Genomic DNA, 15264 nt, shown 5'->3' on the forward strand with positions numbered 1-15264 from the left:
AATTATATCATAACTTAAATCAATTATGATGCCTTTACCAAGGGAAATGACCCTGTGTCATTACATACATAGCATGTTATTACAGGCTCTTTTGGTTATGCTCTATTGAATATTTGTCCTGATTTCTCTCACATAAAGGCTAAGACTTCTGCCACAAGCCTCTGCACAATGAAATTCTTAAATGTCATACTTGTATAGCGCTGTCACAATTTACTATTTACATTTTATTCTGCTTTCTCCATAGGATATGAGTTTTCTGTCCACATCTGCCATATTTATTGGATAGTTTTTAACAAAGCACCTGTTTGTATCTCTCCCTCCTTCCTGCCTTTATTTATTAAATTAGGCCATGCAGCCCAGTAAAGGTGCAAAAACCAAGTTGTTTTCATTTGCTGGCTCCCAATTAAGCATGCAGCTGCTGCACTTGAGAATAATAGCTATCCAGGAAGCCTCTGATAAAGGAAAATCAAGGAGAGAGGTAGACAGAAGGATCCTTACTGCAGCAATCCTCATGGATGACCCGTTTTAAGGAATCATTGGGAGCTGGCATTGATCTATTGTGGAATAGAAAGCTGACTGGCTAATGAAGGCATTAGTGGCAGTACATGCAAGACAAAGGTTTGGTCTTCAGTGTTTTGACAAATGAACCTTATGTTACAACTACACCTCTTGAGGTCTGTATTTTAATTTCTTAAATGTACTGAGTAAAGGAAGGAAATAGATGAATGACAAACCAAAAATAATACCATTTTGAAGGAATATTAGTGTGAATACAATGCAGTAAAAATTGAATTAGCTGTGAGTCCCTGCTGAGCTGTATGAAATAGCTGTTAAATCTAATTCTCATTGTAACACATAATGGTATTATCGATTTACTTGATCTATGGTTAATGAGTGCAATTTTTCAGACTCCTTGAATACAGTAAATCCTGTTTACTCTTTTAGTGCAAACCTGCCTGCTGCCTATAATTCAGCTTCCCTTTTATTGCATCTTCATTGTTCATTCAAATAGGCCTACTCACATTCCTTCACTGCTAGGACTTGATAACATATTCTGTGGGAGCACCTGCGTGACCTTTTTATTACATCTCTGTTATCCTTTGTGACAGTCCAGTGGGAAATTCAAGAGAAACTAACAGCTGAATGGCAGGGGAGCATTAACCCCTTCAGGGACTGTACTTCATGGAAGCATTATGACACTACATCACGATAACATGAAGAATGGGTCAGGGTCAACTAGAAAGGTCATTATGAGGCTTTAAAGCCCTGAAACTGGAAGGAAAGAGCTTTTACAGAATGGAAAAAATTTGACAGTAAAGCACAAAAAGGAGTCAAGGAAGCTTTTAAAGTTTTTGCACAAAATAAGCCTCAACGGCAAAGGGGCTTTGGACTTTGAAAGGGCATTGCCTGCCTTGCGGTCATTCTCATGGCGAGCAAGGAGTTGAAATCTTTCCTGACACAAAAAGGATTGAGAGTAAAATTAATTTTAATTTTGACCTTTTTAGATTTTTGCCTTTACTCTCAGGTATTTTAGACTCTGTGATTAGGAGGGACATTATTGGTGAATTCCAAATTCCATTTTATATTGCGTATATTTCCCTGTGATTCAACTACTATCTTGATTTCTCAGGTCAAATATGTTTCAAAACCAATAAAATGGATACTCAGTGCTTTTTTATTCATATCTTTATGGTACCAGTATATGCCTATCTTCTCCTGTGTACAAAAGAACAACAATAATCAAAAATCCTCTTAAAGGCTTAAATGCTTTTTTAAAATTATAATGTGTCCATCTTCCTCTATGTTTTTTGTATCTTCACATGCGTTTTTATTGAAACTGCCATGAGCTCTGGGCATGGGAGATCATGGAATCTCCTTTTAACTTTTTTCCCAGGTTTATCTAGCAAGAGTATAAAGATTATTAGAAACTAGAGTTCTTTGTTTATGTAGCCACAGAAATTGCAGTGTTTTATGTTTGAATAAACTTGTTTTATTCCAAATGTCTGTTTTGAGCTGTCATATTGCCTCTCGCTGCTTTTTCTCATTTGTGGTGTCCTTCAGCATAGTGCACACACATAATTTCTTGACAGTCTTTGATTCTACAAAATACTCCCAAAATGAAAAAATTAAAACAGTCAAGACACTTTGCATAGTTTCTTCCAACCTCTCCAAAATATTTGTAATATTTAAAGGTTCGGATGCCCTCTGTCCCCCCAGCCATCACACCTCAGACTGAATGCCTGTTTTCCTTTATTCAAATATTCTGCAGTCCTTAAGTAATAAATTAAAATAATAGAAAATTAAAAACAATTTTAAAATCCTACTCCTGCTGCACAGGACCAGTCCAGCTTTTAAAAAAGTTCATAAATGACTTTGGTACGAGTAGAGAATTTTATGGTCTAGATTAAAAATTATTAGAAATAGAATCTATTTCAGCACTTTAAAAGTCCCTACTTAAATATTCCATTAAATTTTCATGCATGCACCCTGTCCCCCTTTTCCAGTCAGGTCATATTATCAGTTTTAATTACCCTTCATGAGCATGTGAATACATTTTTAGCTGAGGTCTTTTTAATTCCATGCATATTTTCTATCAAATATACAATTACAGAGGAAATAAGATAAGCTCTCTATTCCCACTTATCTAAAATCCAAAGGTCATACAGCTTATTGTTTGAAAAGCTTTTTCTTTCTGAACTTCTGCAATGACATCCAAACCCCATTTCTATATTAATGTGTGATAATCATCAGTCACAATAGTAATAATAAAGAAACATATGGGATCTTCTCATATTTATCTGTTGTATGAAGTACCTTATCCTTGACAAAGTATTATGAGGATGTAAGGTTCACTTTTCATGAAAATCACCTTAATTTTCACGCAGATATTGTGAGCACATGGCTTTAACCATTTCCTTTCCCTAGCTGAAGTTACATAGTAAGAGTATTTCTTTTTCACTACTTTAAGAAGTTGGTGTAACAAGATAACAATAAAAACAGTGTCCAAGTACAAATCTCCTAACAGAAGATACTGAATGCTACATCCATCAATAAGGGGGTTTAACTGTCAGAGAGGTCCCTCTGTGGACCTTTTGTTCTGCTTGGATTTTATTTCTGTCCATATTCCTCTCATCTACCACATTCCTACAGGCAATGACTCTTACAAATTTATCATCAAATGAAACAACCATGAAGCTATCTTCCAAGGGTATTAGTTAACTGAAATAAAAATGAACTTCTGATCTGCTTAAGCCAAACTCTTCTGGGATTGTGAATATAAATTTTATGTACATACCACCACTGCAATAAACTGTCAACTTTGACTCCAGTCTCAAGTGCACAAATAGATTTAGACTTCTTTATGATGGGTTTTTCCCTTAAAAACTATTCACACCCTAGGCTTGCTTTGATACTAATTAAAGATTACAAAAATATGTTTGATATCTCCTATTTGTCCAGACATTTAAAAATATTAATGACAAAATAAATAAAAGACCAGTAAAATAATCTTGAAGTTCTTCATTATTTGTGACCCTCCATGAGTACTTACAGTTCTGTATGCAGATTAGAAGGTAATAATCGCTTATAGGGTTTTTTGCTTACTTCCATCTTGATTTTCTGATTGGGTAAAGCTGGGTATTTTTTCAAAAGCAATAGTTTTCTGCTTAAAAGACTAATCAAAAAATTAATTAATATTAATAATAAAATATTAATAAAGCAAATATTAATTAATTTCAATACCTCTGCTTCTAAATGACACTCTGGTTTTATCTCTCTTTTTTGTTGTTCATTTCTTAACTTTTTCCGTGAGAAACTGGCATGGGGGGAAAATAAAAGAAAAAAACAACTAAATCATAATTATCTTATTAGAATATTGAAATTATTAAAGAGAAACAAGTTCTGCTTTTCAGCAATGTTTTCCATTTCATAGAATACGATAGATTACAAATACGTTGTGAACATATTAAGGATATGTTCTTTGAGGAAGAGTAAGAAGAAGGAACACCACCCCAAACCTACCCCAGAATGACATAAATCTGCTTGCCCTGTGCTCAGGTTACAGACCCCAGAGGCACAGGGTGGGCAGATGAGTGACTCTGCAGTGAGGGGTGATGGAGAACATTCCCTGAGCAGCTGGTGCTCCCTCCCTGTGCATGTTCGGGCTGCCCAGGGCAGGAGGGTCCTCACTGCCTGCTCCATCGTGCTCCAGAGCACACCCAGAACCTGTGGCTGAGCCTGGGCTGGCACCAGGTGCATTGGATATAGGACAAGTCTAGCTTCAAGGGTATGACAGGTTAAAATAAAATTATATATATATATATGTATACACACACAGATATATGCATACCTACATAACCCCACTTCCTAAGACACTTTTATCTTGATCATCATAAGGGTATTCAAACATTAAAAACCCAAGCATCTGAAATGGTTTCATGGTTTCACACTGGTTTGATCATTCCATAACAAAATACATTCACATTAAAAGTTGTACTTCTCTCTGAAACTACCAAATAACTTGTACAACATTTTTAGAGAAAAAAAGAACCGTTTTGAAAAAAGATGAATTTAAATTCTTCCAAGCCTGACAACTACAACTTTCTCTGTAGTTATAATTTAGCAGACAAAGGGCCAGAGGGTAATTTTTCCCTGATAAAAAAGAGCAGTGAAGTCAGAAAATACACCAATTTTCACTTTACTAAAACACTGAAAGAATAGTTACCTGCAAGGAACCATCTCCTTGACAGAATTTATGAGTGTAAATAAAATAAAAATAAAAAAATAAAAAAAATCACTGCCTAAGAAACCAGAAGACTTAGTACCAACAAAAATTATTTTTAACTCATTTTTAAAATCACTAGAATAGTTAAAAATAGAAAAACCCTAACCCAAAACCTAACCTAATTCAAAAACGGAAACTACTTTTGTTCACTTGATAGAAAAAATGACAGGAAAAAAGCCCTAATTGATGGGGGAAAAAAAGAGCACTAGAAACGTGTTCATACAAATGGAAAGAAGACAATGGAATGTATGAGATGCTGATTTATAGGTAATCAACTAAAGTAGTTTAAACACAATAGGAGAAAGACAAATTCTAAATTTATAGAAATGTTTGTGGATGGAAAGGGGGACATTTTATCAGATACAGGAAGGCAGAAGAATGGAAACATTATTTTCTTACATACTTTAGAAGTAGCAAGTTCAAATATGCTTACCAAATGAAGGGAGAATATCTTTTCAGCCCACCAGTCATTAGGAAGGAACAAACCCGGGTAACATGAGCAGGAAGGAAATAAGGGTGTTAAATACTTTACACTGGACTCTCATTGAAGAGGTAGCTGAGGATTTAGTTTCCTCCTCAAGGTGGTTCATAATTTAAAAAAAAATATATATATCAGAATCAGATGGGCTTTTTGATACAAATTTCTTTTATATTTTTAACAACATAACAAGTGTCTGGAATTGATATTTTTGCCATCAGGATTTAGTACAAAATATTTATAATATAAAAATTTTCCTCCAAATCAAATTACAATATAAAATTAGTTGTGTTTTGTGTCATCTGATCATGTAAGAGATGTGGAACATAGGCATCCATCTCAGCCACGTGTCCAGCTCTTTCACAGGTCAAAAAAGAGAAAAGGGTACCTAGAGAGAAGTAATTAATCATTCCATCAAACAGGTGTCTATCCTCCCACTGATAGCAATTTGCAGTTTGACTATATGTGTTTGAAAGTTAGAACATGCTGATCTATTTAGATTAAAATAACCACTTTAGCATTTTTGAAAGTAAGGGATTCCATGAGAGAGGGCTGTTTATTACTAGAAAATCTACCATTAGTGGCTGTCATAAAGAACAGAAATATAAATGCAGAATTATTCACCATGAGTTAGTAATATTTTTCATTTTAATAAAAATGTTTATGTAAAGGCAATATTTAGTAACGTATCCTAAGACTGAAAAGTTTAAAAGCCATTCTAAATTTTCTTGCACTAGATAATCTGCAAACAAATTGGACTCATAAAGTGCAGAGCAATTGACCTTCTAAGATATTATATACATCACTTATAAAGATAATTGCATTTTAATTGGGTTTTAGTAAATGGACAGTTTTGCAATGAGATATTAGATTTTAAACACTTTTGGTTTTAATGAGTGTTAATTTTCCTGGTGATTTGCTTCAGCATAGAAGGAAGTATCATGATTGAATTAATTCTGCCTGAAGCTATTCTACATTTAAGGTCATAAATGTTGGCATGTAGCATAGATGATAAGGAAAAAAATGAAAAAAAAATTCTAAAACTAAAACAAACCCAGGGAAGCTCAGTTCAAAAATAGAAAAAACCTGAAGAAAAACTCACAAGATATAATGGTTCTGACAATGTTAGGAAAGGCATTTTGAGCTGCAAGTGTTCACATATTTTGGAGTAAATTTTAGCAAGGCGTAACTTTTTCTCTAATTATAGTCTCAACACAATCCTGGATTAAACTTGAATGTTTGAGATAGAAACATTATATAATAGGAATATTGTAGCAGATATTTTTCTTTTTTTCCTCAGGTTCCCTTCCCATTGTATGACAGTCTCTTATTCATATGCAGGACACACAAATAGTCCTATTGAGATATCTAAAAAATTATATATTTTTCTAGACACATGTAGATTTAACATCACTCTTTTGAAAACATTCTTATGTCTTTTATTCATTTTCTTGTGAGCTCTTCCTACCTGCAACGCCATCCGTTCATCAGCTGTTATCTGGACTCCACGAGTGCGCTTTATAAAATCTCCTTGTTCCCCTTTTCCCATGAGCTCTGACCCTTTCTTCCAGGGAGGGACACCTGTTGCTTGGTCTGTGATCACAACAGCTGGAGTCAGATAAAATGGATTATTGAGCACCCTGGAATATAACCCTGAGAGGCTGGCTGATGAGGCCTTTTCAGCTTGGGGTGAGCATCATTGATGTTCTTTCCCAAATATTTTCTGTCAAGGTTTAGCTGCAGTATCTCTCTGGACAAAGCCCATGTCCCTCTTTCATTCATAATTTTTTGTTTGCCTAGCTGTGTATGGTCTGGCTGAGTGTGGCAGTCTGCTACAGTACTAGCTGCTACCTGGTCATCTGGTTGAGGCACATTCAGCTTTTTTAATGTATTATCTTTTCTCTTCTTCAGATGTCACACTTAGGGGCTTTCAGCACCAATAAAGGTAACTTAGCAGTTACCATTCATCCTTATTGCAGACATTTTACATGATTTTCCAACAGGAGGAATGTTAACTTTACAGAGTAGTGGCTCAAAAATGCATTATAATAATATAATAAAATAAAAACTACTATAATCAGATAAGCCATGTATATATATATGTAAATGTACATATACATATATATGATTAGGCTTTTCTGGGCACAGGTAAGTAAAACAGGAGGAATCCTAAAAAAAATATAATACTACTGTGACAGTAATCTAAAATAATTTTCCCCCAAAATGGCATAATCTATGAATTCCATTAGCACATTGCTTATTCTTTCCTTAATAATGCAAAATAAATTAATAGACTAATAAAGCAATATCTAATAGGATTTTGCAAGCGATAACAAATATATCAAAAACTGTGAGAGACAAAATACGTATTCAATGTAAAATAGACATTTGTCCTGTATGCTTGAGGTGTTATATTTCAGTCCATAATCTTATGATATGATCAAAATACCTCCACCAAAATGCTGCAGTTCTCAACACTTCAAACATTTTCAATCTATATGTAACAGCAATTTTGAACTCTATGGCATTTTAGAGTATTCAAGGAATGTTTTACATAATAAAAGTATCAATGTATAGACATAGTTTATTTCCTCATGCATTTTGCCCTGAATAATAACTCTGAAGCTAGTATTTAAAGAGGACAAAAGCACTTTTATTTTTTGGGGGCTAGAGGGTTTCTACAACTATTTCAATTTTTATTTTTATAGATCAACTCTTAATTTTCATCTACATATATTTCTACTTCAGCATATTTGGATAATTAGTGATATTTGTAATGAAAAAAAGTTTTAAAATAAACATTTGCCAAGTAAAACATCTGGAAATTCAGAATAAGAATGATCATAGTTTGAATTACAAAGGGAAAATTTAACTAAAATGTAAAAGGGTTCAATTATTGTACGACTAAGGTGGTTAGCCTACATATTGACCCAAAAGACCACTGAAAAGTGCATGCTCTCTTAAGTAACTCATTCAACTCATAAAAATCAAAAATCAACAGCTCCAGATGTGCAGCTAACATACAGGGCATATTTGTATGGAAAACTAAGCTTGGAAATGGGTCTGCAATAGAGAACTGCTTATGAATGCTGCTGGTATGCAAAAGCAAAGACTAAACAGCTGACATTCCAGCAATGGCAAACCACCTTTTAACTTTCTGAAAAACAGCCCTAATATACTCACCTGTGTAAAGAAACACCAGATACTTCTAATGACACTTGGACAAGTGACTGAACAGGCAGTATGCACTAAGTGCTTCCAAAATCAGAAAACATGGTGCAATTCAGAGGATTTATTTTCTTTTTTTTCTGCAAGATCAGTGAACTAAGATGAGACGTTTTCCTGGAGGAGAAGAAATTATTTTCAATATTCCAGGTGGATAACTTGACTCACATTTTTGTATTTAAAAAAAACCAAAGGGTCCCAAGCAGAGTTCTGGCTTCCAGATAACTTCTGCTGGAACATCTGGGTTATGGATCAGCACAAAGAACTATTTGAAACATTAACACTACTGGATCGCATGTTCCTTGAGGTATACTTGGACCAGAACACATGACTGTACTTAGAAATCTTCAACAAAACACCTTTAATCTAGAGGTTCTTATTAAAATTGTCTTCAGTTTACATGCAAGGACTCCAACACAGAATAAGCCATTGCTTTCAGAGAAGCTGCTGATAAATACAAGAACACGTCTGGGAAAAGAAATCCACAAGACTTCAGGTCTGAGCACTATCCAGAAGGAGAATTCAAAGGGCTAAAAGATGAGTTTTGTGGAGAGCCTTCAGCTGAACATAAGTGCACTGAAATTTCATTAGGTTTATTTTTGTGGAGAATTCTTTCACTCTACCCCAGTTGAAACCAAGACAATTGCTCAGATGTTATATGTTAGCAAACCTTGCTTTTCTAGTTATCACATTGTATTTGTAATTCAAGGGCAATTGTCTTTTGTTAATTTTAAAGTTCTTTTAAAAAAAGAAATAACCTTATTTTTATTCAACTTATTTTTTTCAGCTCAGATTTACATGCAGATACAGGTATATGATGGTCTGCAGCAAATTAAGAGCCAGTAACATGGTTAAAAATATAACATGGTGGAAACATCCCAGTAACCACAAAAAGTTGTGGAACTTTGACTGGAAAGATTAAGAAAAGTATTTTAATTTTAAACTTTCTGTAATACCTCAGTTGTGTAAATATTTAAATTTTAAACTTATTTTATTATGGGCAGATCCTCATCTGGCATAAATCAGTGTGGCTTCTTTGAATTTCAAAGAGCTATGCTGATTTACTCCAAGTAACTCCATGTTTGTCCCTTAATGTTTTTTAATATAATTCGTTCAGAGTTCCTTTCAATTTGTTAGGTTATTTTCAGCTGCGAGGGAAGCTGCATTCTGCCTGTTTTTAAGCTATTTTACCCATAGACAAATCTGTGCTGTCAAAACAGGCTTTTAGAAGTTGAACAAAATCCAAAAAATCCAAGCTACGTGTAGTAAAAGTCGGTATCAGTTTATCTATGAATTCTTTACCATAAGAACAACATTACAATTTTCTAGAGATCTGAATTTTCAGGCTATCTTTTTTAGCTCAAGGGCAGTTGCTAATGTAGGTGATCTCACACCTCAGATGCTAAGGATATAAAGACATCACATTTATGCTTTATATTTATTTGTTATGACATTGCCCTGAAGAAAACTAACATTGCTGTTAAAAGAGTAGTACACATCACGCAGTCGATGATAGCTTGATCAGTCATGACAGAAGGTACAAAACATGTGAAGTCTGTTATCTTCAAATTTGGCTCCTTGATCCTCTAGTAAAAAATGTGTTCCATTTGTAACAAGTGTAATTAAAACCATACTGATTAATTCAAGACATAACCAAACATCCTAAATCCTGTGAATAATTTACATAGTATTCTGTAGTCTGTTGCTTTATTCACTCTGCTTACTACTTGGAAAATTCAGCCTCATCTTCAGATGCAAAACTTAGATGTTCCATGAAAGACTGTGGTAAGTAAAAGCATTTTCAAAAGAGAGAGAGAGCAAATTAATGCAATTGCAACCATTCTTCATAGAGTAATCTTAGAAGAGGTTGAACTTCAGGGCAGAATCCATGAGATAGCTCTGCAGCGGTACCAAAATTCTCCTAGTACAGAAGGATAAGCTAGATTGCAATCTTCAACATGTAGTAAATACAGAGGACTTATCGAGTCCAGATAAAAGTTAAGTGTTTTGCAATAACTACTGCATGTAACCTTCAGACCTTCATGTGCTTTGTGGAGTGCAATATGCACAAATTCTCTTCTCTGAATTCACTATTCCAAAACAAACAGCTATGCTAAACAAACTGTCAGAACCACAGTGATTAAGGTCATGTCAACACCTCTCTGCAGTTTTTCTAAGGACTACAGTTCAATTAAGAAAAATTTATCCTGGCCTGGCATCTAGTTCAAAGATAAATCAAGGCTTACTTAATTTGGAAGAGAAAAATTCTCTGACAATTTATCACGCACAGGAATGAAGGGAAAACATAAAATTAATGATGTTTCAGGATCTATTTTGCATATACTGGGTAACAAAGATATTTTTAGAAAAAATCCCATGCAACTTCAGTAACTCTAGCTATCTTACTGCCTTGTAGATAGACATTGCCTGGGAAGTATCATTCTATTTCCAAAAAACACTCTGCTTTGACTGCAGAGGGAAAAATTACATTCCCTCCTGCAGTAATCCCTTTAAAAATGCCTTTCATGCAAAAGAAATCAAGAAGATATCTGTTAGTCCTTGGGCTAGAAGCTCTACTTATATGATCATTTTGAGTGGAAGATACAAATAGGGATGAGTAAGGAGTAGAACTCTGTGTCCCTTATGCTTTGGAATGTGATGAGGGACAGATGTCTTACACTTTAAAAGAGATAAAAACTCTGGTTCTGTGGAAAATAACAGAGAGTAAGAAAAAAATAAGGTGTTTAGATAAAAGAAAACTGAATGAGAGGAAGCCAAGCACAGCAATGTGCTTTCTCCCCTGTTTCCCCTGCAATGCAAAGTATCTTCCCTGTGCAGCCTCCTTCTGTTTTTTGAAGTGAGGGTCTGACTCCCTCTGCATTCTTGTCATGCTGTAAGTGTAGGGGGGCTAAGGGGTGGGGGTATTTAAGTTTGGAATTTGTGCAGGGCTGACAACAAGATTAATAGAGGGGACCATAAAGATTCCTGTTGAGCACTCTATTAAGCCAATAAGCACTGAACTAAGAAAAATTTGCACAATGGACTGTAATGGCTTCTGAACAGCTGCTCCAGTCTACAATGTCCAAACCCTACTTTTGAAATAATTTCTAAACTTGGCTCCTCCTTACAAGTAAATTTTTCCCGTTTTTAACTCTACACCAAGTAAATATAGTAATTCAGAAGCTGGTGTTTTATTTTCCTTGTTTATAATCAGAAGTGATTTTTTCACCTTAATAACCTTACCCACATTCATGTTAATTCTAGTCTTCAATTTTCTTCTGCATCTCACGACTCTTCCCTTATGCATGCAGAGTTAGTCTTGTTTTCCTTCCTTGCCTGTGCTTTACATCTCCAGAATACTTGTTTTTCTTCAACTTTGTTGTCCTTCCTTTTTCACTGTTCTTTCCTGATTTACAGCATATCCCCTTACTCCCTCCCAACTTTGCCCTTACTCTATTTCTGCCTTCAGCTTAACCTCCTGTTCATGAGTCCATAAGCTCTAATTTATCTTCCACTCCAGTGTTAGCTTAAGTAAAATTTAAGAAATTTTTCTTCCCCCACTCCAGCATTACAAAGCATGGGAGTTCTGGGGCCCTTAAAAAGGCAGCTGGTCCCATTTTGTAAGGAAATCATGCACAGGTGCTGGGAATCATCCAGGGCTGATGGGTTTCCAGCCCCAAACGTCATAGAAACTTATGTGTATGTTTGTGAATGGGGAAGACTTAAAGTTTTTTTCTTTCCTCTGGGATGCAGAGGATTGAAGCAGTTTAGTAGTGGTAAAGACAAGGACTGGGGAGGCAGTAGTTGAGAGAGGCTCCCTTCCCATGACACATTAAAACTATCTGAACTTTGAGAAGTAGTTACCAGTTATCATGGATCTTCTATAGTTAGATTACTGCCATATCTGAAGTTTGGCACAATGATATCCATTTTCTAGCTGAATCAGCAAATTGACTCTGTGACTGGCCTTGTTAAAAATGGCAGAAAAAGAATCAAGATCAGAATTCTTTGTAAGAATCAAAGGAACGGTATCAGACTAGAAGGATTACTTCTAAAAGGACATTCAAGGATAATCTTGACAGATGATGACTATGTGTATGTCTACATGCCTTGAAAATGGCTGTGGCAAGCTAACCCTGAGGCATGAACAGATCACTGAAGTTGTAGATATTGAATCGATGATGTAGGTGTACATCTGGTGTCAGAAGCAAAGTTGTTCTTTTGGTTAAGAAATTCCTGATCAGGATGATATAAGACTTTTAAGTATAGCTCTTGGTTTCATGCATGTGTTAGAATTCGATATGTTATCTCATTTATGGCATGTGATATCTAATTATCTGTGGAAATGCAAGTCTGAAGAGTGGATACTGACCTGGCTTCTGACCTGAAATCTGTTTCCCAGAATTTCAGGTGATGAACCAAGCCTACAGTTCTCTTCATTCTAGTATATAACTAATTTGGAAGGTTCAGGCAGAGCTTGCAGTTTTCTGGTAGCCACTATGAGTAGGCATAGCACTGACTGACCCATCTGATATACTGAGGTTATGATATAAGTGTGCTTGTGAAGGAACTCTAAAGCTCATCGGTCCCACCCTGTCTGAAACAGAAACCCTAGCCCCAACAATATGATTGTCTGATATGATGGAAAGTGACTGATTCCTTTTCTTATAAAATAACCTATAAAAATCTCAGTGAATTTTCTTCTAAACTGATGAATTGTCACTGTTGAGGTATCCAGCTGTGATACAAACCCTGAGCTTTGAAAATACTTATGCATGCTGCCCCATTTTATATTTGTATTTGTTTTTAAGCAAAAAGAGTGTTCTTGATAGTGAATTTTTGCTTGCATTACTTAATAAGAATTCAGATGCAGGATTATAAGATCTGAAGTAAAGTAAGATTGCTAGTATATTTATGAATTCTTCAGCATCTTAGGCTTCTTATTGTATTTCCTCCATAGAATTTGTCCATACTTTTCTATTTTCTATGGCCAAATGGTCAATTGAAATTTCAAAAATAAGTGGAAACCCTCATAAGTAGATATGCACCTACACATCAAAACCAGATAACAGACATTACAATAACACTAATAAATATTTTTGATAGCACACACCAAAAATTTAGTGCTTCAGTGTGAAGAGGCATTTCTCAGACTGTTCCTTGGGTTTCTGCAGTTGAGTATCAAAAAAGAAATCAGTACTTCAAGGCAGTATTTCAAAGTATTTCCTTTTCACAGCCACACATACATACTTATCTTACCCATTAGTTATTTCTCAGTGTTAAATGTGATGAATTATTTTACGTGAGAAAATTAAACCAAAAGCTGACAACAATGGCAATGCTCCCCTGTCTCTCTTGCCTGTGGAGAAACAGAAGGAACTAGGCAATGAGCTGCAAATTTACAAGAGTTCATTTGGGTGACTGAATTGATTTTCTTTAATCCCACCATGCTCCATATTTTCAATCAAAAAGCCAAGTGTTTAACAAAGGCTTTTGCCCTGAATAGAGGTATCCTGGAAATTGCCTGTTTCCTGTGGCAGTGGTGAGATTCCCAGCCACTTGAATTGTATGAGTCAGAGCCCTCAAACAGGTCTGTGTGTGACTGCCAGTGGCAGTGTGACAGTGTTTTTCTTAGCAGCTGGGGCAGTTTAGGAGTTATAATGGAAAGATTTTCAATGACTTCCCAATTATATCTGAATATGCTTGGAGTTCTGCTTTGATGTTGCCAACATCGTATATGAAAGTATCTAAGTTTTCCAGATGTTTCCTCAATAAAGTAAAGCATTTTAACTCCCAGTGACCAAATCTTCCCTTATACATTTAAAGCTCCTTTTCAACCACAAAGAAAAATCCTAGATGAATTAAATCAATAAAATTACAGTTACACAATTCTGTTATCTGTGTCCAAGCTGGGCTGAAGTTCACAGCACTGAACAATCTATGTTTGTTAAGATCAAACCTTTTCCTGGATGGGATCTACATTGAAACCTTTACTTTTTGTACCTCTTGGAAATACAGATATGTTCATCTGTTGGTGACTTCTAAAAGCAACTTTCAGCTGAGGGGAAGATCGAGTATTTTTCTTCAAGTACAATTTTAGGCTCCCAGTTAACATCACAGCATTCATATGACCTATTAAGTTATTTTTTTAAGCCTAAAACCATGCAATGTTAAATACAATTTTAGAAAAAATCAGGATGTATATACATAAAGCTCATGGTTGCTGGATTGGATGATGGATGCTCTTCAGAGATAAGGACAGATGTCTTTTGCAAAGAATATTTTGAAAATCAATTGAGAGTAAAGAATTAATTTATCTTTCTGCTGCTTCTGTGTCTCAAGAATTCAGAATTTGAGAACTGATGTCATAAAATATCCTTTATTGAAAAGGCAGCAATGGTATTCAAAGGTTTCATCACTCCCAAGAAAAAATTCCTAACCTTCTCTTGGAGAAGGGCCCTTTTAGTGCCTGCTAAATTTAAATTCCATCAACAAGAGAATGACTTTAACATAATATTGAATTAAACTTGCATTACTACCAACCACAGATGGAACTTCATCTGTTGTAACAGCTACAATATTTAGGAAGACTCAGTCTTTGCACTGAAAATATTTAAGCAGCCTTTCATATATTTTATGTATGTCTTGTGGTAACCACCAACCTTAACAAAGACTTAATGTCTGTATTTTCATCCAAATAGCAAAAAAAGGTAGTCAGTTTTCAAAATCATTTGAAACTGATCATTTACAAGTTTATTCATGTCACTGTTTTGTAGAA

General features: G+C 35.0%; 1 long non-coding RNA gene across 2 annotated transcripts; it reads right to left on the reverse strand.

Annotated features, from left to right (window-relative positions):
- Positions 1-1712: 1712 nt before the first annotated feature.
- LOC148184116 (uncharacterized) lies at positions 1713-12041 on the reverse strand. 2 transcript variants are annotated; one of them, XR_015772764.1, is made up of 5 exons: positions 11730-12041; positions 8445-8603; positions 6730-6869; positions 3551-3673; positions 1713-2109 (listed from the first exon to the last, which is right to left on the reverse strand). It is a non-coding gene; the product is annotated as an uncharacterized LOC148184116 (long non-coding RNA). The 2 variants fall into 2 exon arrangements; XR_015772763.1 differs by lacking the exons at positions 1713-2109; positions 3551-3673 and adding an exon at positions 5412-5649.
- Positions 12042-15264: the final 3223 nt, after the last annotated feature.

Source organism: Pseudopodoces humilis, chromosome 6, assembly GCF_049639895.1.
Source record: "Pseudopodoces humilis isolate 2021_Gansu_Grassland_sample_001 chromosome 6, ASM4963989v1, whole genome shotgun sequence".
NCBI lineage: Eukaryota > Metazoa > Chordata > Aves > Passeriformes > Paridae > Pseudopodoces > Pseudopodoces humilis.